We start from the raw sequence: 21063 nt of genomic DNA, 5'->3' as shown, positions 1-21063 counted from the left end.
AGCCCTAGGGAAATTAAAATATTCACGAGCAGGTGGTCCAGACAGGGTCTCTGACCAGGTCCTGAAGGGGAATTGTCAATTATGGGCAAACATCTTGTTAACTATTTTTAGGCAGACAGCACACAGTCTTATTAATTCCATCTCCTGGCACAAGTCGATAATAGTGCCCATTAACAAAAAGGGATTTAGACTGTTGCCTACTAGTTATAGACCAATTTTGTGAATTGACTTTTGTGAATTGAGTAAGGTTTTAGCAGGATTTATTCTAAAAGATTTTGTGGATTGGATGGACAATACAAAGAAGCTCATCATTTTTCAAACTGGTTTTAGAAGGGGAATGGGGAAAACCCTGAATGGCTAGTCTTTACCCTATGCCAGAGCAAGGCGGGTCAGGACAGGACAAGATATCTTTACTCAGCTAGCCTTGATATGCCAGCTGCCTTTGATACAGTGGACAGAGGTTTCCTCTGTCTCAAATTATGAAACTTGGACATATCACCAGGCCTTTTAAACATGTTAATGCTGTTTTACTCTAACAACACTCAGAGTTTATTTACATTCTGAGGGTGCACTTTCAACGTAGAATGTGGTGGAGACTGGTCTGAGGCAGGGATGTGTCTCAACACCAACCCTTTTAAATTTGAACATCTCGGATCTCCCTTTAACCTTACAGAAAGTTGTTTGTTTTCCACCAAGATTAGGAACATTAGACATAGAATGGTGTTATAATGTCTCTTGGGTTGAATTCTACCTCGTAGAATTCCATCCATGCTATGATGTCATGTTTGTTTATGTTGTGGTTCTACATTCCGAAAGGACGGCAAGCAGCGGTTCCTGAGAGCTGAATGTAGGCTCACCACTGCTGGGCTTAGGCTGGTTGCCAATAAAGAAGTTCCACGTACCTGCAGTGTTTCTTCCTTACTACAGATGGCTTGCGTATGCGGATGATTTGATGTTATATGTTATTTGATGTTACTCCTGCAGGCTTACAGAGGAGTCTAGATGCAGTTGGGATATACACTAAGGATAATTATTTAGTGATCAATTCAGATAAGTCACATAGTCACATATCTTAATATATAATGAAAAGTCAAAGTATAAAGCCTTTAAGTGGAGTATTAACGGGAAGAGAATTGATGAGGTACCGACCTTCGTATATCTGGGTTTCAGTTTTGCCTTGAAAAATCATATAACAATAATAAAAGAGAAACAAGCTGTGAGGATTGATCATTCATCACACAGATGAAGATAATCCAGGTGACAGTCTGTCATATTTCCCTATTGTCTCTCATAGACCAATGCATCAGGGGTCCTCCAGAGGCATGCAATCACTGGAACATCAAAGTAATACAAAAAGGAGCGTACACCAAGCAGGAAGTAATGCAGTTTATTACAGGTCCAGACGCAGCTCTGAGAGCACAATTCAAACAGCATACTGGAACAGAACTGAATGAAGGGATCTGTTTATGCCACCTACTGTTGGCCCATTTTGTATCCGTTTCTCACATAATTAGCATTAAAGAAATTGGAGCAGATAGTGTTAGGAATTAGGGCCAGGCTGATAATAAAACTAAATAAACTTATTTATTAGGATTAGAGGAAGATGACAGCAGGCACTGCCACAGGCAGCAGGGACCAACTGACCACCTGTAGAATCTCTCAGAGAGTAACACTCTAGATAGAATGCATTACCTCACAATGGTACAGATTTAGAATTTAGCAACATACAAATAATTGTGTATACAGATAATGTTAACATCAAGAACTGAATGCTTACAGAAACAAAAGCATTAACCCAACACATCTCCTCCCTTACAAAATTGAAATCATTCAAGATAATAATCTCTTAACCAGAGAGGTTTACTCCTCACTCTCACCAAATTCCCATTCACGTTGTTATCCTTTAATACATTATTGTTTAAACTCCTGTTTGCATTTGAACCAGATAACAAATTATCATCATTGTCACCCTCAGTACTTCCACTATCCTCCACCGGATCATTGTTGTTATATTTCACCAACCTTGACATGGACCAGCATTCACCTCCCTCCATGATGGCTACGTTTCCTCTCACTACAGAAATTCGTTTGGGCCCAATGAATTTGCTCTCAATACACTTAGGAGATAATCTAGGGTTTTTAATATAAACCATGTCTCCTTTTTTCTAAGTCATGACTTTGGACTTCCTTTCAGCATTTGCTCTCTTCATGTACTCATCCTGAGCCTCTCTTATAAGTGACATAACCCTAGTTCTGTCCACATAAGTACTCTTCGCCAAGTCCAACCATCCCGGACACAATTTGGTCCCTGGTTGCCTGCCCTTGAGGGGCATAAACGGGGAAACTCTGGTAACTGAATGTGGGGTCGTGCAGTAATTCCACACCATTTCCCTTAAAACACTCTGCCAATTTAGACCTGACCCCATGGCTAACTGCAACCCTCCTTTTATAAATCTGTTCGCCCTCTCGACCAAACCATTTGCCCTAGGCTGGTAGAGGGCCGTTCTGTAATGTCTGATACCAAACTTCTTAAAGAACTCCACCATTCTGTCAGAACAGAACTGCACCCCATTGTCTGATACCAGCTCTGTGGGAAATCCTTCCCTATAAAATACCTCTTCAAAGAAAGTAATCATTTGGGCAGTGGTGGCCTCTCTTATCGCCTTCCACTCAACCCACTTCGAATGATAATCCACAAGAACAATTAAGTACTTGAAATCATTTCCTAAATTTTGCAGGGGACCCATCAAATCCACTGCAACCTTTTTCCATGGTTCATTTGGAACACTCACAGGTCTCATAGGGGTCTCTCTAATAACTTTACTCTTGTCGCTCTTTTCACATTTTCTGCAACCCCTCACACATCTCTCAACTTCACTATCGATTCCTGGCCACCAAAAGGATTGCCTGATATGCCTTTTTGTGCCCCCCATGCCTAGATGACCCTGATGTGCAATATTCACTAACTTGGTTCTAACATTGCAAGGGGGAATCACTCTGACTCCTTTCCTGAGTTGAAAGCCATCCTCTGACAAGCTTAATTCTTCTTTTATTCCATAGTAGCACTCATATTTCTTCTCAATGAGATCTCTCCTGGGCCAACCTGTTTTGGTCCACACTTTCACTTGTTTTATAATTTCATCCAAATCATCAGCTTCCTTCCACTCATCTCTACCTATAGCTTCATATTCAACTTCATAAATGCTCAAACCATGTTCAATACTCTCTTCCCCAGAGTCTTTGTCACATACAGGCAACCTTGACAAACAATCCGCCACCATGTTGTCTTTCCCAGGTACATACACAACCCTAAAGTCATAAGCCAGCAAGTCAACCATCCATCTGGATATTCTCGGTGAACCTTTGGCCCATTCCACACTTCCCAACAATTGAACCAATGGCTTATGATCAGTTCTCACAGTGAAGTGCTGACCCCAGAGATAAAATTTGAAATGCGCAACAGCCCACGAGACCGCTAACGCCTCCCTCTCAACCACAGAATAATTTTCTTCAGCCCCCCTCAAAGGTCGAGAGGCAAAAGCGATGACATGTTCCACCTTGCCAACATCAAACTGAGAAAGAGCAGCACCCAGACCCAAGGTACTCGCATCTACTGCTAGAACAGTTTTCCTATTTGCAACAACCCCCCCAAGGAGGGCGCACTCACAATACAATCTTTGATTTTTCTAAAGGCACTTTGACACTCATCATTCCATACATACTTTGTACCCTTTTTTAACAATTCTCTCAAAGGAGCGGACATGGTGGCAAAACCGTCAACAAACTTGTGGTAGTACTCTGCCAACCCCATGAATGAGCGTAACTGCTCCTTGTCCTGTGGTTGGGGAGCACATTTAATACTGTCCACTAGAGATTTCTTGGGGGAAATTCCTTCACACGAAATTCTGTGGCCCAAATAATCCACCTCTTTTACAGCAATTTTGCATTTTTCCCTCTGCACCGTCAAACCAGCTTCCTTGAGTCTAACCAACACAGCTCTCAACATTTCATCATGTTCGAGTTCATTCTCCGCAAAAATAAGAATGTCATCTTGAAAAACGGTGACTTTTCTTAAACCTTTGAGTACCTGCTCCATCACCCTCTGAAAAACAGAGGCCGCGGAGGCCAAACCAAATGGCATGCGGTTATATTTGAACACACCCTCGGGTGTGATAAAAGAGGTGAGATGCTGGCAATCCTTGGATAACGGAACCTGATGATACGCTGACGAAAGATCAATAACAGAAAACAACTTCGGCTCACCCAAAGTCGACAGAGTCTCAGAAATGTTTGGCAGTGGATGTCTCTCAACCACAATGTTCTGGTTCAAGCTGCGAAGGTCAACACACAATCTTAGCTTCCCATTGGCTTTAGCTACTAACACAATGGGCGACAACCACTCGGTGGCCGTAACCGGCTCAATAACACCCTTGTTAACTAAGTTATCAAGCTCTTCCTTAAGTTGATCTCTCACTTTCAATGGTACTTGCCGCACCTTGTGCACGACAGGCTGCGCATCACTTTTGAGCTTTATATGATGCTCAAATTGATTGCTTTAGTTTGCCTAACCTTTCAGAAAAAACTTCTGGGAAATCCTTGGTCCAAATATCTTCAACTTCCGCTATGGTAACAGGATTGGGAGCACTGGCCTGAACTCGCACACCTAAGTTCTTTTGCTCCTCCCAACAAGGAGGTACCTTTCTTTGCTACAAGTACCATAGCTTGACAACTTCTTTCTTTATACTGTATCTTTGCCGGGAATTCTCCTAAAATGTCTATGGCAGATTCTCCATAACCACAAGCCCTGACACTGGTGGGACGAATCACAGCTTCGCTCTTTTTCAAAACCTTGACTAGAGTATCTCGGGATATAATAGTCCAAGGTGAGCATGTGTCTACCTTCATGACCAGCTCATCTCCATCAACAAGAAAAGTGTCCACAGGGCCCTTTGTCTCCCCAGATAAGGACGATATTTCAAAAACATACTTGGTGATCGATTCCCTCTCATCCGACACTTCTTGAATATCATATCCTTTCCTAACAATTTCTTCTCTGTTGTCTTCTGCTCTGTGTTCCACACAATTGACAGCAGAGGCTTTACAGACGTTAGCAAAATGTCCTTTGCCCCTGCATTTGAAGCATTCACCAAACTTAGCCGGACAAGATGGAAAATTTGCGCCGTGTCTGGCACTCCCACAGTGAGGGCAAGAGCTTCTCATGTTCCAGTTCCCTTTTTTTCCACTGGAAACGTTAACGTTAAGCTTCTTCCTCTGATTCACTGCACACACAGCCAACGACGGCACCACAGATTTATCTACCCTGAGTTCCTTTAGGTACTGAGACGTTTGCTCAATACTCCTGGCCAACTCCACTGCTTCATCCAGACTCATATCTTTGGCAAGAAGTTTTTCCTGAACTCTGGCATTGTTAGTGCACCTGATCAACTGGTCCCTGATTAATGAGTCACCTAACTGTCCAAACTCGCAGGAGTAGCTCAGGGACCTCAAACATGCAATGTACGACTCCACAGGTTCCGACTTTTCTTTTGTTCTCTGGAAGAATTTGTGCCTCTCGAAACTGACATTCTTCTTTGGTTCAAAGTGATCCCGCAGGCGACCAAGAGCCAACTCATATTCATCCATGTCGTCTGATCCTGAGACTTGATTTCCAGCAAGGCCATCAAAAATTCTGCGCCCTTCCACGCCCAAATTGTGTATCAGAAGGGCCTTCTTGCGTGCAGCTGAGAATCTGTCCCCCCCCATGGCCACTAGATAGTTTTCAAATGCATCTTTCCAATTATCCCACCTGAGGGCAGGCCGGCCTGGTTCATTTAGAAAAGCGAGAGGGGGTGGTATGGACACAGCCATGTTAAGTGGGGGCAGTTCAAGCGTGTATTAAGCCAGATCCAGCTTCAGAATAGGTCAGCTGCACAGCTGAACGAACGTTCTGTAGATAAAGCAGGGAGCCGCTGGTGTGTATAAACAAAGTTGCTGCCAAGCAAAGTGTCAATTTAGTAAAGTTCAAAGCGCTTCCCTTGAAGAGATATTGACGTCACAATGGCAAGGCTCAGAACGTTTCCTTTCAAGCGATATTGACATCCAGCAGAGGGCGGGGCATAGCTCTCTCACTGCACGGCTTGCAAGTCTTGAGACTTCAAAAGTCATGTAGCCGCTCGCGCACTTCACACAGCTCGAGGGCACAGCAAACTGGTGCTCGAGCTCTGCCGTTCGCACTCTCAGCGCGGCTCGAGGGCTGCTTAAACCAAGCTCGTGCCAGTGCGTTCTTCCTTCTCGCCGCTCGCGCACTTCGCACAGCTCGAGGGCACAGCGAACTGGTGCTCGAGCTCTGCCGTTCGCGCTCTCAACGCGGCTCGAGAGTTGCAAAGATCGAGCTCGTGCCAGTGCTCTCTTCCTTCGAGGAGACACCTCCTTCCCTCCTTCTGCCCAGGGCCCACCCCCCAGATTTGCCTCTTGACAGCGTCGTGATCGTCCGTCTCTCTCCTGCGGTTTCCTTCGTTCTCCGCCTGCTGTCACACCCGCAGGAGAACCGGTGGCCACGCACACACGGTGAATGAGGGCCGCGTACACCGGGGCAGCAGCGCAATGGGTCCTAAGCAATCCTCGTCGCCAATGTTAGGAATTAGGGCCAGGCTGATAATAAAACTAAATAAACTTATTTATTAGGATTAGAGGAAGATGACAGCAGGCACTGCCACAGGCAGCAGGGACCAACTGACCACCTGTAGAATCTCTCAGAGAGTAACACTCTAGATAGAATGCATTACCTCACAATGGTACAGATTTAGAATTTAGCAACATACAAATAATTGTGTATACAGATAATGTTAACATCAAGAACTGAATGCTTACAGAAACAAAAGCATTAACCCAACAGATAGTAAAACCAGCCTACAAATCTTATTAGTGGGACTACATCAGTCCCCTATAGCTGAACATACATTACTTAGTCATGATTGGAACGGATCCTTACCCATGCTGCCCAACTCCACCTTATGTGACATCATAAACCTTCCCAGACTGCCCCAAAAACTATGTGCATTACATTACATGCTTGTGCTGACCACTGGAACGTTACTATTCTGCCAGTGGCCAGTTCTTGTGAGAAACATAAGACAACCTAAGCTTGGCAATGAGGAGACATTCACAAGGCATCCAACCAATGAGGTGCCCTGCGGACATAGGCTAGGACACAAAACACTGCTGCTGCACCCTAGGGACACGGAACTCTAAATGATTGGTCCCCTCCCGGCTCACCCCTCACCCCACAGCCCTCTTCCCACGCCCATCTGCCAAGGGGCGATTTGAAACTGCTTACCACACCGTGATTTTGCTCCTAATAACCTGGATTTATTAGCTGAATCCCTTCATTTCCCAGCGAGTAGCTAGGCACCTGGCTCGCTGACCTCGAACATATCAGCTGGACCCATTTCCAAGCAACTACAGTCTCCTGGGAATGGTCAGATTTCTCCAACACTCTGCTGTGACAGGGTGCTCAAGAAATTCTTATCTGCCCAAAACATAGGTGTGAAAAGACAAATGGCTTACGTACCTGCGGCCTATGCTACAAGATGGCGGTGGTTCATATTATGCTGCACTACCACTGCTACCCTTTGCCCCGGATCTCTATCCCCCTTGGGTGCCCTCACCCCACTCGACCCCGCAGACCTCTCTAGCTGCACCTGCGCACACAACGCATAAGTTACACAGTGCATTTGTCAAAATTGTCCCCTTTGTCTAAGGATGCCCCTTCCCCATCACTCCCGCAAATTGTAGGTGCGGCCCCATGGGAAACGCTGAATCTGCACCTTTACCACACGAAGGTGACTCCAATGACTATGTACAGTTTAGAGATCCTAACAGGCAAGATCAGGAAATGGCTCAGGATTTATGAAGGAAAAATATGGCGCTTAGTTTTGGGTCTTCCCCATCAGTTCCCATTGGAGCAATTCGCCTAGAGGTTAGTTTGAACTCTTGTTGGTTTGTATATGAATGGAACCAACAGAGGCTTTATTTTAAAATTACGGAGGGAGTAGGACTTCGCTATTTTCAAAATTGGGGGATGTACTCTGAGGGGACGTGGGTAACTCCCTAGTAAATTTTATGAAAACTTGCAAAACCTTTCTGGCAGAAGTTGCGATTGACCTTGACTTTGAGAAATTGGTCACAAAAAAAAGCTAAAAGAGTGAGAAAAGATAGTGAATTGGGATAGCTTAATAGCTTATTAAATCTAAAGTTCAGAGAGTATCTGAATACTTCATCTGGTTTGCAATCTAAGTTGACATGTGTGGCTAAGTCACTCTCTCGATCTCACAGAACCTGGTTTTTAAAATTTAGGCTGAACAATGTTTACATACATTGGAGGTGATTGGCCCTCGTTTATCAGATTATCAGAAAATAGCCAGTGTTGACTCTGTAAATCAGAACTGTTGGAAACTCTCCGACACTTAGGGCCTCATTACGACCCTGGCGGTAGGGGTTAACGGCGCCGGTAGAGCTGCCGGCCCCGTTAACCCCCTACCACCTCATTACGAGGTCTGGTCGCGGGACCCGCTAAGGACGCCTGGTTTTACCAGGCGTCCTTAGCGGGTCCCGCGACCAGACTAGGATGCTAACAACGGGCCCGTCATTAACGGGCCCGTTGTTAGCATCCTCCCCATTCCCATTGAGCCCTATGGGGGCTCAAATGGGAATGGGGATGTACCGGGTCTGGGTTCCTTGAATGGGGAAATACCGGGCCCTTCAAGGTCGGAATGGCCCAGTATTTCCCCATTCAGGGAACCCGGACCCGGTACTCAGTATGGGGGTAGCCATGCCGCAAAAAGCGGCATCGTTACCTTCATGGTCGTAATGAGGCCCTTAATCTTAGATTGTTCTTTCTTAGTACAGATGTGATTATTTTATTTTGAAAAATGTATTCATTCTTCGTCTGCTGTGAATTCTGCTAATTTATGAAAGTGGTTGATAACTCACTCAACTATCAATGTCTATTGTGCTTATTGCACTTCTAAACTAAATATTTGCACCTTGTGAGGGTGGAATAAGTGAGAGATTGACACACAGGTGACATTTCTGTTGCTACAGACTTTTATTTAAATGAAAATAGGGTTGGGGCAAAGGCCTCACTAGCCCTAATGCTAAGACGGGGTTTCATGCCTCAACACAAATCTCATATAGCTCCTTCAGGATGCCAAACTAAAGATAATTCCACCGTTGTGTGAAATACCCTATCTCTTGCCCTCACACTAACAACTCAATATGAAGTGCAGAGGGGTTGTCTTCTCAGCAGATCCTTCATAGTTCTTTTCAAAGTTCCAAACACAAAGTTCCAAATGGTGCAAGCACAAACAAAGTTCTACAGGGGTCAAGAGAATGTCTCCCTTCTCTTGACTTCTCACAGTGTTTACAAGTTCCAGGGGGAATCACTTATTTCCCTTGTTTTCTTTTCCACTTCCTTGAAGAGCTAAGCAAATGTCTCCCTTCCGCTTAGCATTGCCGACATTTACAAAATCTCTTCCTTTGCACAGTCAACTGGGTTCACTCTTCTCCCCGGTTCTGTGACTAAGAAGAGGAGTAACAACTGTCCTTCTTATGCGGGTGTGTGAGAAACCTGACGGTGTCTCACCCATTGGTCCCAGGAGATCTGTCGTCCAGGTGGCCAGGACATGGCCATCACTATTGGATCCTGTTCCTGGGGGTGGACCAGTGGGGCAGGATCACCTGGGCGGGGGTTGCCGAGGAGTGGAAGTGGGACACCGAGGGTTGAGAAGTGGTATCCCCTTTCCTGTAAAACCTATTCCCCATCTTACCCTGTAGGATATTTAAAAGCTCCATCCCACCACCCCACCTTTTCCTGCACAAACACTTTCTTACACAGTAACAAACAACAGACTAACCGAAGAGCCATTTACCTGACATGTCCCAATACACGGGTCTGGAAGATTCAGGCAATTGACAATAAACACACACACCTGACAGCCCTTTACCTTCCCCACAGGGATAAAAGGCAGAGCACAAAAGCATACGCCGAGCAAGGCTGAATGCACAAGGAGACAGCTACACCAAACTGGCAGTTCAAACGGAGGAGAAGGGAGGTGAGACCTGGAAGGACGACAAAGGAGGAGTTGCTCGTGGCCTTTTCATCTCAGACCCGCAAAGCCCCCGAAAGGGAAATCATAAGACCGGGCGTTACAGCTGGCATGCAGACCAGCAGATGTCAATGGTACACAGGGCCTTCCCGCAATTATAATGCAGGCGGAGAGGCAAGCTGGCTACAATGGTACTATCCTTAAAGCCAGAGATCAAAGAAACCAATGTGTTCAGCACAGCCAGTGAGTCGGAAGAGGCTGATAGCAAACCGAACTGTGTTGAGCCCAAGGTTACAAGCAGCAACATTTCGAATGCAAGGAATTTGTGAGAGAAAGAGATTTTGAACGCAAGGAATTCGTAAGGGAAAGAACGTGTGTGTGGGTTTTTGAACTTTAACGAAAGCCCAGTTGTGGACCAGGTGCAGAGGGGTCCGGCGCCACTTGGGTGCTCATTCGAAGGACTCTGACCAGGACCAGTTTTGAAACTACCAGAACCAGAAGGCCTGAGGAAAGGGTAGCGTGAGGCATCAGAATGGTCCTACAAGGGTGACCTCAAATCCCTTGTACAATCGAAAGTCTCTGATCCGTTGCCAGAGGACAGCTAGGGGAAGGGAACCCTGCTTTCCAGTAAGATTGTGAACTGTGAAATAAGGCAAGTGTGAACCCGACAGAGGGATGCCGAAAGAAAGCTAAGAGAAAGAAAACCCTGCTTTCCGATGAGAATGAGCAATAGATGAACTGTATTAGAAATTCATGAACTGTGTAAAAAGAAAGGCTGTGGTGAAACCGACGGAGGGAGGCCCAAACTGTGAGGACGATCTGAGCCCGGTGGAGGGAGATCCTCGGGGTGAAGAACAATCTCCCAAAGTGAAAGATAACAGAGAGAAAGTTTGTTTGTTTGTCATTGTGAAACAGCAGACCTTCTAAGGCAAGAGACTTTTGCAGGAAAGAGACTTGGCCTCTAAAGGTTCTGATATCATTGAATTGGGACTGTGACTCTCCTGCTGTCAAGGACCAGGAGTGTGCTGTGCTCCGAAGTCCTGCCTTGTCCCAGTGTACAAAACATGGGGAAGGGGGACCCAGCCTTACCATCCTGACTTATCATTTTGTAAACACTTCTTTCTTTTCTGATGAACATTATCCCACACTCTTTTCTTTAATTTAGTAGTAAGGATTGGCAATAGATATTTTTAGTATATGCCCTTTTTATTTGACAAGACGCCTCTAGGACTGCCTTATTATTATTTGATGGTCGTAGCTTGGTCCCATCTTAAATTTAGGTTCAGATCAGGCATTTAACTCACCAATTATAAAGTTCAATAAACACCCTTAAACTATAATCACTTGTTTCTGTCTTTGCAGGTGCCACCATGAGTTCCTTACAGGTTCGAGTCCAGACTTGCTTGGTTTTAACAGTTCTCTTACTAGGTAAACTTGGTGTTCTCTCCTGCCAAGTACTACCTATTGCAACAACTGTCCTTCTTATGTGGGTCCGAGACCCAGACTCACCTAGTTTCAACAGTTCTCCTTCTAGATATACTTTATTTATTCATTTGTATTTATTTTAGCATTTGTAAAGCGCATTAAGCCCGAGGGCATCAAGGTGCTCTACTTGCTGTACTCTCCTTCCAAGTACTACCTGCTGCACAGCCAACCTAGTTCACCTTCCTCCCAGGTACTGTGACTATGAAGATGAGCAATTGATGTATTTCTCTTATGGGTGCAAGTCCCAGACTCACCTGTCTTTGGCACCTCTCTTTCTTGGTAGTTTTGGTTTACTCTCCTGCCAAGCACTACCATATATGATCATAGATTTAAACGTTTTTTCAATGTTACTCTCAGGGTCCCAGACCCTAGGTTTCAGGCATTTCTCCCCCTTATCTACTTGCCATGGCTTTCTTGAGTTCCCAGCACCTACTTGCCCCTTCATGTAACTGCTTTTCTTAATTTGCAAGGGTGTACGCCTTCTTCCAGCTTCCTCCATGAGCCGCATGACTTGTGGTGCTAGGGGCGGCTTTGTTTGGTCCGCGGTGGCTCTGCAGCACCAACCATCGTTGAAGAAGTCATTGCACTTCTTAAGCCTCATGACCGCCTGTCGCCTGCGTCCGCCAGCCTGCCTTCCCTTCCTGCATCTCAGGAGCTCTTAGCTTCTTCTTGGGTGTCCCAGATTTCTCCCCGTATATATGGCAGAAACAGGGCCTTTTGTTGCAGCTACTTCTTTCCTTTTTATTCTATAGCTGGGTTCAGGTAGATTGAATAGGCTGGTCTGCTCACTGTGGTTCCACAGGGTGCTCTTCTGCACTCCGTGCATCCTCTTTGTCTCAGTACATTTCTCTAAGATGTCATGACTGTTCTTTTTCATCTGAGTATTATTTAGGGGAGGACAAACTTCTACTTCTACTTTGCTCACATACATAGAGGTATGGGGGATTCCAGGATTCTGGAGAGGGTAAATGGGTGAGGGAGCTGGGACAGTGGTAGAAATATACGCATCACTCCTAGGGTGTCATCCCTCATCCCATGATGTGATCCTCCCGTGGTGCACCACCCCAGGGGTATTATTGGACTGTGGCCCCACCGCCCTGGCCACAGGAGAAAGGTTCTCTATCATTGGGAGAAGGGAGGACATCCAAGGATTCATCACAACAATTAGGGAATGTCCCCTTTAACTGCACTTCTTCTAAGCCTCCATGATTGATTTAATCTAATTTGTTTGAAAAATGTGCTAAATGAGTATGTCAGTTTTAGCTGTTTATTGAGCATACCTGTTTTAATGTTACATTTTATTATGTGCTGTTTAATGGTTTTGATATTGAATTTTAATTGATTGTGAAAGGTTTTAATAAAAAAGCACAACGCAATACAATAAATAAATAGATATGTTCTAGACTGTCACCTATGATCTGTGATGTTGACCAGGTGATGTGGGTGTGGCATACTAAATAGTGGATCAAGAAGGTCGAAACATCCCCCACACCTAAGTGCTTCAAAAGAATGGCATTTCAAAAGAGTGGGCTTCTGTTTAATAGACCACAGCCAAAACATCTTGTGGAAGTCCATGTCTCGGTTGACCTAAAGGAATGGCACATGGCAGGGCCCATAGTCATCTTTGAGAGCATAACGGTCAACACCTTCTTCAAGGAGTACATTGTCTGTGGAATGCCGGTTACACATGTACAAAGGTTTTATCCCCGTGACAACAGAACATCAAGGATAATACAAGACAACAAACCAAAACATTAATTGCTGCACGATTCATTGAAAGCCAGTGATTTATTTGGGTTCAGTCTCCATCTGAGTCTCCAAACCTAAATCTAAAACCAAAACTCAAATTAGCTATGGGGCTCAAAGACTAGCTAAGCTTAGTTTAAGCTTTAGGTTGGACACGTCTGTGTTGGATTAGAATAGGGTTTTGCTGGAGAGATGGAAAATTGTTAAGAACATGATTACGTTTGTGTTAAAGCCAATATCCTGGGTGTGTGGACAACACCCACCAAACCTCCATGTGTTAAGCTGTGCGTCCCGAGGACGCAGCGTACCTGAGAATCCAAGAGACTTGGAGTAGCCAGATCGTTCGAGTCGTAAACTGGATGACGAAAAGCAACGCAAAGAACCAGCCCAAGTTCAGTCCTGGTATCACAGGAATGAAAGGGGACCAGCTCCTGACGCCACGGATGGACTCTTCCCTGTTTTTTATGTGACGCCAGAACAGGGCAGGGAAGATCTGTAGATGTAGATTTGCAGACTAGAGTGCATAGTAATCCAAGACTGCTGGAGAGGCTGGTAGGAATGCTTTCAGTTCCAAGTTGCTGCAATACTACTGGGTAAGTTGGACAGTAGGGAGGTGTTCCAAGTAGCAGCAAGGAGTAAGGAATTCCAAGGCACTGGTGCCCAAGCAGGACGGGAGGCAGTTAAGCAGAACAAGGAGGAAAGGCCACTGCGAAGAAGGAGGGTACAGGCAAGGTGGGCAGGCAAGGAGAAGAACAGAACCCAACCCAGGCACCACCGGGAACCAAGGATCAGGGAGGAAGGGGCCCAAGGGAGCAAGGACCAGGCAACCAGACCCAAGGAATACCAGCACAGAAGCAAGGAAAAGAAAATAGGCAAACTTCTCAAGGCCAGGAGCGAAGTGGAATGGCAGAACCGAACCGCGTTGCGATGTAGCGTGTTGTCGGACCAGAATGCTTATATCAGGACCCGGCATGAAAGGGAGGCTTGACCCACAATCTGGACCGGCGCATTCGTGAAATCGGAGCCGCCGCGGGTACGAGGCTTGAGACACTAGCTCGCTCACCGGCAACCCATGTCATCGAGGCATGCGCACCAGTTTGCACAATGCGAAACCCCATGAGATGGCAAACTCGGAAAGGCCCCTCTCCTCCAAATCCGGAACCGGGGGTACAGCCGCCAGGATCGGCCTCTCCACAAAAGACCCCCCCTGTCTCTTAACCCAGGTAGGTGTTCTAACACCATGTTACGTTATCCTGACATTTGTACATTTTGTTCAGGTTTTCTTTTATTTCTGCCTTTAACATCTAGCTCCTACAGGTGTTCATCAATCCTGACCCTGTTGTTCTAAACTGACAATAAACGTATTATGAACCTAGAGACTTCTTGGCATTCTACAGGTAGTACCCATTTCATCCATGTCAATCTGCACTTTTATGCCCTATGGTTCTTGTACTATAGAAGAACTACTAACATAACATATTAACATAATGAGATATACTTGATCTTACCTATGAGACCCATTTAATTAAACAGACTCACCTACTGCTACTACTAGGCAGAGGAGAAAGAAATGATCTTCAAAATGACCAGCGATGATGACACTATCATAGCCCTCACTGAATGCCTTAAACAAATGAGCACATAGATGAAGACTAGCAATTTAAAATTCCACCTGCACCCGACAGAAATCATGATAGTTTCATCAAATGCTACTACAGAAGCAACCCTAGCTTTGTCTACAGTAATGTATACTTTACAAAAAACCTTAAAAGCAGACAAAACCTTAGGACAGTGGACTCACCCTTGACCCATAAATCAGCACCTGAAATGGTTGTCGGCCATCTTTTGCTATCCTCAGACAATTACATTCCTAACATGTTCACCAAGTCCACTTGTCATCATGTTTTTGGATTTAGCAAGAATCAGCTGTGTCACAACATGCTGAACTTCCTCAGAAAAAAACACTATAGTTGAGTAACAATAACCTAGTCTGTGGGATTTTGAATGAAGGGAAGGTATACCTACTAGGGATGCATTGATAATGAAGCATACAATCATGTACTACTAGATGTTTTGTCTGAATATGTGCCAGAGGGTCGGGTGACATCTTTAATCCAAGATGGCCGCCGTTACAGATACTAATTTAGTTTTTGAGCTGTAACTGCTTTTAGGGTGGTTCTATGAAAAATGTGCTTAGTACTTATTTTGTTAAAGATGATCAAAGGAATTGAAAAGTTCATATACAGAATTTTTTGATATCTTTTACCATTTCTGAGATATAGGGCCTCATTACACGGTAGGCGGTAAGGGTTTACCGGTACCGGTATTTTACCGGTACCGGTAAACCCTTACCGCCTTACTACGAGGTCCCTTTGCGGACCCGCGAAGGGACCAGGGAGCTAATTACGGTACCGCAATTTGCAGTGCCGTAATTAGCACCTTCCCCATTCCCATAGAGCCCTATGGGGCAAAAATGGGAATGGGGGAAGGGGGAATTACCGCCCCACCAACCTTGGAATAGGGCGGTAATTCCCCTTTCCACCAAGGCGGTGCCGGTATTTTACCGGCATGGACCAAGGTGCTAATAGCAACTTGGTCCACCGCCGTCCGTGTAATGAGGCCCACAGCCTCGTAAATTATTGTTACTTAATTGCAAACCTTCGACTGTATGCTCACTAAATTAGAAAGTTTCAAATAATTTTCAACTTTCTTGATGAAATATACTATTTATTAAAACTACAATAGCTATTTACATTTGAGGAGAGAAATTAAGGTTTTACAGTTTATCTTCTGAGTCCTAGAGTTCATTTTCATCGTCTACAAAATCGTCATCACAGAGCTCTTCGTCGCCACCTCACTTACACAGTTCTGTGATCCTTACTGACTGACTGAGCTCGGCATTTGCAATCACAGCACACAATACCAGCTGTATGACTGATTGTGGTGCACATGAAAAGAAACGCATAGTATGAGAATATTGATTATCTGCCTTCTCCCACCTGAATTGTGATGCTCTGGGAGATTCAGGTGTTGTTGATGAGCGTGTCACCACCCCATCACCTGGTAATGAGTTCTTAAGATGTAAGGTATTGCAAAGTGAAAATCTGCCACCAACAAGATCCTTTCTATCTCTTTGTTTGTGAGCATCTACCAACGCAGTTGACGAATGTCTGAGATCTTTGTTCCTGGCAAGTGGACTTAACAATCAAACCGCTCTATCAATCGTTCATCTTCCTTCTTAAATTCTTCTAGACATCCAAGTCTTCCCAAAGCTTCAAAGATTTATTTTTCTGAAGTCTTGAAAACTTACCAGAAAGATAGTTTTCATTTCACCTTAAACTACCCGGTAACATCAAACCCAGAAAGAGCAGGAAGGCTTAGTAATGCCTGCACTTTTGTAGGCTCTAAGCAGGAGCACACACGTTTGAGATCTATACATCTTTTATTGGTTCCAACTCCTGTGACAAACATGCTGTCAATATGAAAAACAGTGAAAGGACAAAAACATTGGTATCAGGTGAGAAAATGTGGAGGGGAGTAGCATGACAACGTGATACATGAAGGGGGTGAATAATTATTTGTGTTTCTGCCTCCTCATGTGTGCTTTCAATGTCTTCAACATAATTTCCATCTGATGACTTCCCTTCATTTCTCCAACTGGCTACTAGGCTTCTTTTTATCCACTGTGCATGAAGAATTGCTTTATTTGTGTGGTAAACTGTTAACTCATCTTTAGTTTTACAATGCAATTGGAGGGTTCTCATGGAAAAATGCAGTATTTGAAGAATCTGTGATTTTGTACTCAACAGGTGTTGCTTTTCTTGCTCTTTTCCTTTGCATGGAGTTCTTGAGTGAATTTTCCAGGTAGGTATTGAATACTAAATGAGTTTCATCACACTTCAGCCAATAAGGTTCTATTTTCTTGTTGAATTCAATTCCAAGGTCATGGCATGTCTTCACATTTCATTGTTTCTGCAGTGCTTGAAATGTTGCCATTACGTCAAGGACAGCTACTGAATGTGTTTGCTCTGGTACAGATAATCTGTCCTCAGTAACAATTGAAAAGACCTCTGGCATGTTGTTAGAAACCTCTGTATGCTGTTCCTCTTCGAGTTTATTCATCAGCTTGCTTTTGTTTGCAGCAAAAAGCATTGCACCATCTAAGTTGAACATTGAAAGAGGTACTGAAGAGAATTCGTAATTACTCAAACATTCCTGTACATCAATGTCAGTTCGACTTCATAAAGCAATCAGCAAACATGTGAACATAGAACGATCTGCCTTCAACTGCACTATGGTGTCTTATACTTTTGTCTTAATAACTTTGCATAAAATTTTACACAGCTGAACGTTCTTTCTTCAATGGAGCCCACAGGCTACAACTTTCTGATTCAATCCGTTCTTCTTTAAAGAATTGTTTTGTACATCTGGCAACCTTTTTCTGTCATTCTTGATGCGTCCTTCTAAATTTTGTCATCAAAAACTGCCTTTGTCAAGATGTTGATGAGTTCCTTTCCCTCATAATTCATAGGAGTCGTCAATGTCCTGATCGAGTTGTATGTATGTTGAACATCTTCCTTTTAGTGTGTTGCTTTGCATGCTGTTAAGTGGTGATGTTTTAACTGTTCATGATCTGTGATTTCCACAATTTGTTTTGATTCAGTAGACAGCCATGACAGTTCAGGAGATGCCAAAAAGGATTTGTATTTGTATTTATTGTTTTATATAGCGCCTTAATCCAAGGCGCTTTACAGTTAACGACAAGAATACATAAACATGGACCAGTAGAAGCAATAACAGTAAAAATTAATCAAACCAGAAAATTGGCTTGTTGAACAATTTGCATGAGAAAAGGGGAAAGGAGAGGAAGGGGGTGTGTGGAAGGAGGGAAGAGGGAGAGAAAGTAGTGAGTATAGTGAGTAGTAGGAGGAAGGAGAATTTAGAAGAGAAGGGGAAAGATAAAGAGAACAAAGGTAAGGGTACTAGAGGGAGGGAGAGAAGGGTGAGAGGGGGAAGGAAGTCAGAGAGTTGAATGAAGAAGGAGCGATTTCAAAGAGGAGCGGAAGGAGGAATAGGTGAGGGAAGAGCAGATAGTAAAAGGTAAGGAGTTCCAGTTTAAGGGGGCAAGGAGCTGAAAAGAGCAGAAATGAGAGAAGGCACAAGTGGGTGGGGGGACCGAGAGTAAGAAAAGATCAGCAGAACGAAGAGAGCTAGAGGGGGTGTAGAATGAGAGAAGAGAGGAAAAGGTAAGGAGAAGCGAGGTCGTGAAGAGATTTAAAGGCAAGACAAAGGAAGTGAAATTTAAGCTGGGAGTGGAAAGGAAGCCAACCTAAGTGAGAAAGGGAATTGGAAATAGAGTTGTGAGGGGAGAGAAGACAGAGGGTGCGGATGGCGGAGTGGTAGAGGGATTTAAGGGGGGCCAGATGGGAGGCGGGGGGACCTAAGAATAGAGAAGAACAATAGAAGAGGCGAGGAAAAAATGAGCCCATCACTCTGGTCTATTGTTGATGACCCATCAATGAACAAAATGTCTCCACCCTTGAGTGCATCCTCTTCAACTTTTCTAGTGCATGAGTACATTTCGATAGTCTGTGTACAATCGTGAGCATAATCACCTTCCTCAATAACTTCCGCTATAAACCTTGCTGGGTTAACTGTACTACATCTGACAATTGACAGTTCAGGTCTAGACAAAATGATCTCATAACCTGATGCCCTCTGCGTGGTTAGTGTGGACTTAGGCTTATTCAATATTGCAAACAGCGCATGCTCCACAAATATTGTGGTTGGGCACCCCATTGTAATCGATGATGATTTCTCTACCGCAAATGCAGCTGCGGCGAGACTCTGTTCGTAAGGGAAATGACCTAACATAACAGGGTCCAAGTGACCGCTGTAGAACGCTATTGGCTTTTGTCCCATGCTGGTTTTCTGAGTCAATACTGCTTTCATTACTGCAGAGTCGCAATGTGAAAAGATAAAGAACTGTCGTTCATAATCTGGGGTGGCTAGTACCGGAGCAGTGGATATGGCGTGCTTCAACTCGTCAAATGCCTCCTTCATTTCCCTTGTCCACCCCAATGTTTTGTCCCCTTTGTGTGCTTCTCTCAATGCTTCAAGTAGGGGTCCTATGTATGAGCTGTAGTCAAAAACCCATGCTCTACAGTAGTTGCACAATCCCAGGAACTGCTGCATCTCCCTCACCATTTGTGGTAGTGGCGTGTTTGATATAGCTTGTGCTCTTTGTGGTGCAATCTTCCTTCCGTGTTGGGATATTAGTTGACTAATGTATAATACCTGTTCTTGACAGTACTGTAACTTTTCTTTGTCTACCTTGTAACCTTTTTCAGCCAATACTGTCAGCATTTTCAATGAGTCTTCCCTGCACCTTTCCTCGCTGGTGCTGCAAATTATTATATTGTCAACATATTGCAGCACTGTACTTTCCAATTCAACGTTTCCCAAGTCCATCTGTATTACTCTGTTGAAAATTGAGGATGACTCGCAGTACCCTTGTGGTAACCTGGTGTGTTTCCATTTTGTGTTTCTGTACGTGAAGCTTGTCAAGTCTTATGAGTCTGGGTGCAGGGGTATTGAGAAAAAGGCATTTTTGAGGTCAATCACTGTGAACCGTGAGGCCTCTGCCGGAATTCCACATAATATTGTGGCCGGGTTTGCTGCTATGGGGTATTCTGCTTCCACAATGTTGTTCAAGGGTCTGAGGTCCTGGATAAAACGCCAAGACCCTCCTTTAGCTTTACGCACTGGGTACATGGCTGTGTTACATGGTGATTCTGATGGTACCAATATGCCATTGTTTATTAGGGCCGTTATTGTTTCGTATATGCCCTCATCTGCCTCTTTTGATAGTGGGTATTGTTTCACTCTAGGGAGTATTGCACCCTTTTTCAGCTTTATTCTTACACCCCTGATACTCTTTATGCATCCTACGTCATAGGGACTGCTGGTCCATAGTGATGTTGGAACTTTTGCCATATCTTCCTCGTAAAAGGGAACTGGGGTAGATGCGGGTGCTTCAAGTGCCATGGCCATTTTCTGTGCCACTTGCTTATATGTCACTCTTAGTCATATATCCACACTCATCATAAATACCATTTCACCCTCTTCCTTGTCTTCTGAAAAGAGCTCCTCATCGGACACCTGGGTGAGCCTGCATCCCTCAGCCAGGGCTATCACTGCCCTCCATGCTCTCCCTTCCCTGTCTTGGGCATGTACTGCGATATAATCAGCAGTCGTTATAATACTCTCGATGCTCACCGAAATCACCTTCCCTTCTGGTTCATTGGCTGGTGTCTCAGGCCTAAACAAATAGGCTGCTGGCCTCCTCCAGATCTTTCCTTCTATTCCTGGCATCCAGGCGAATGCCATGTCCGTTCCGTACTGGAACAGTTCGCCATCCACTGGCTCAGCCCTAGTTACTGTCCGTCCACAGTATGCTTGCAGTATTTGTCGTGCAGTGAGCATATTTATTCCTGGAGTGGAACAAATTATGCCATCCTCGTGAAGGAGATTGTCATATTTAGCCTGCTCATTATGTCCCTCCCAAGTATGTTCACTGGTGACTCCCTTGAATACAGGAGCGGGACAGACATGTCATAATCTCCAATAGATAAGGAGATGTTATCGGTAAAGGGAACCAACCCCCTAGCCCCAGAGAATCCTTGGGTGTTCATGGCCTCACCTGACATCTTAAATCTACCTTCCC

The 21063-nt window shown here is 44.6% G+C and overlaps 1 long non-coding RNA gene across 1 annotated transcript in view; it reads left to right on the top strand.

The window, feature by feature from the left end:
- The window catches only part of LOC138473665 (uncharacterized), a 382413-nt gene extending 364488 nt beyond the window's left edge, over positions 1-17925 (top strand). Inside the window, exons 3-4 of the long non-coding RNA XR_011268836.1 lie at positions 17147-17201; positions 17480-17925. This is a non-coding gene — a long non-coding RNA (uncharacterized lncRNA). The remainder of the gene's footprint in view (positions 1-17146; positions 17202-17479) is intronic.
- The last annotated feature ends 3138 nt before the right edge of the window (positions 17926-21063 follow it).

Source organism: Ambystoma mexicanum, chromosome 8 (assembly GCF_040938575.1).
Source record: "Ambystoma mexicanum isolate Mex_15411 chromosome 8, UKY_AmexF1_1, whole genome shotgun sequence".
Taxonomy (NCBI): Eukaryota; Metazoa; Chordata; class Amphibia; order Caudata; family Ambystomatidae; genus Ambystoma; species Ambystoma mexicanum.
This window is presented reverse-complemented; position numbering and strand designations above follow the sequence as displayed.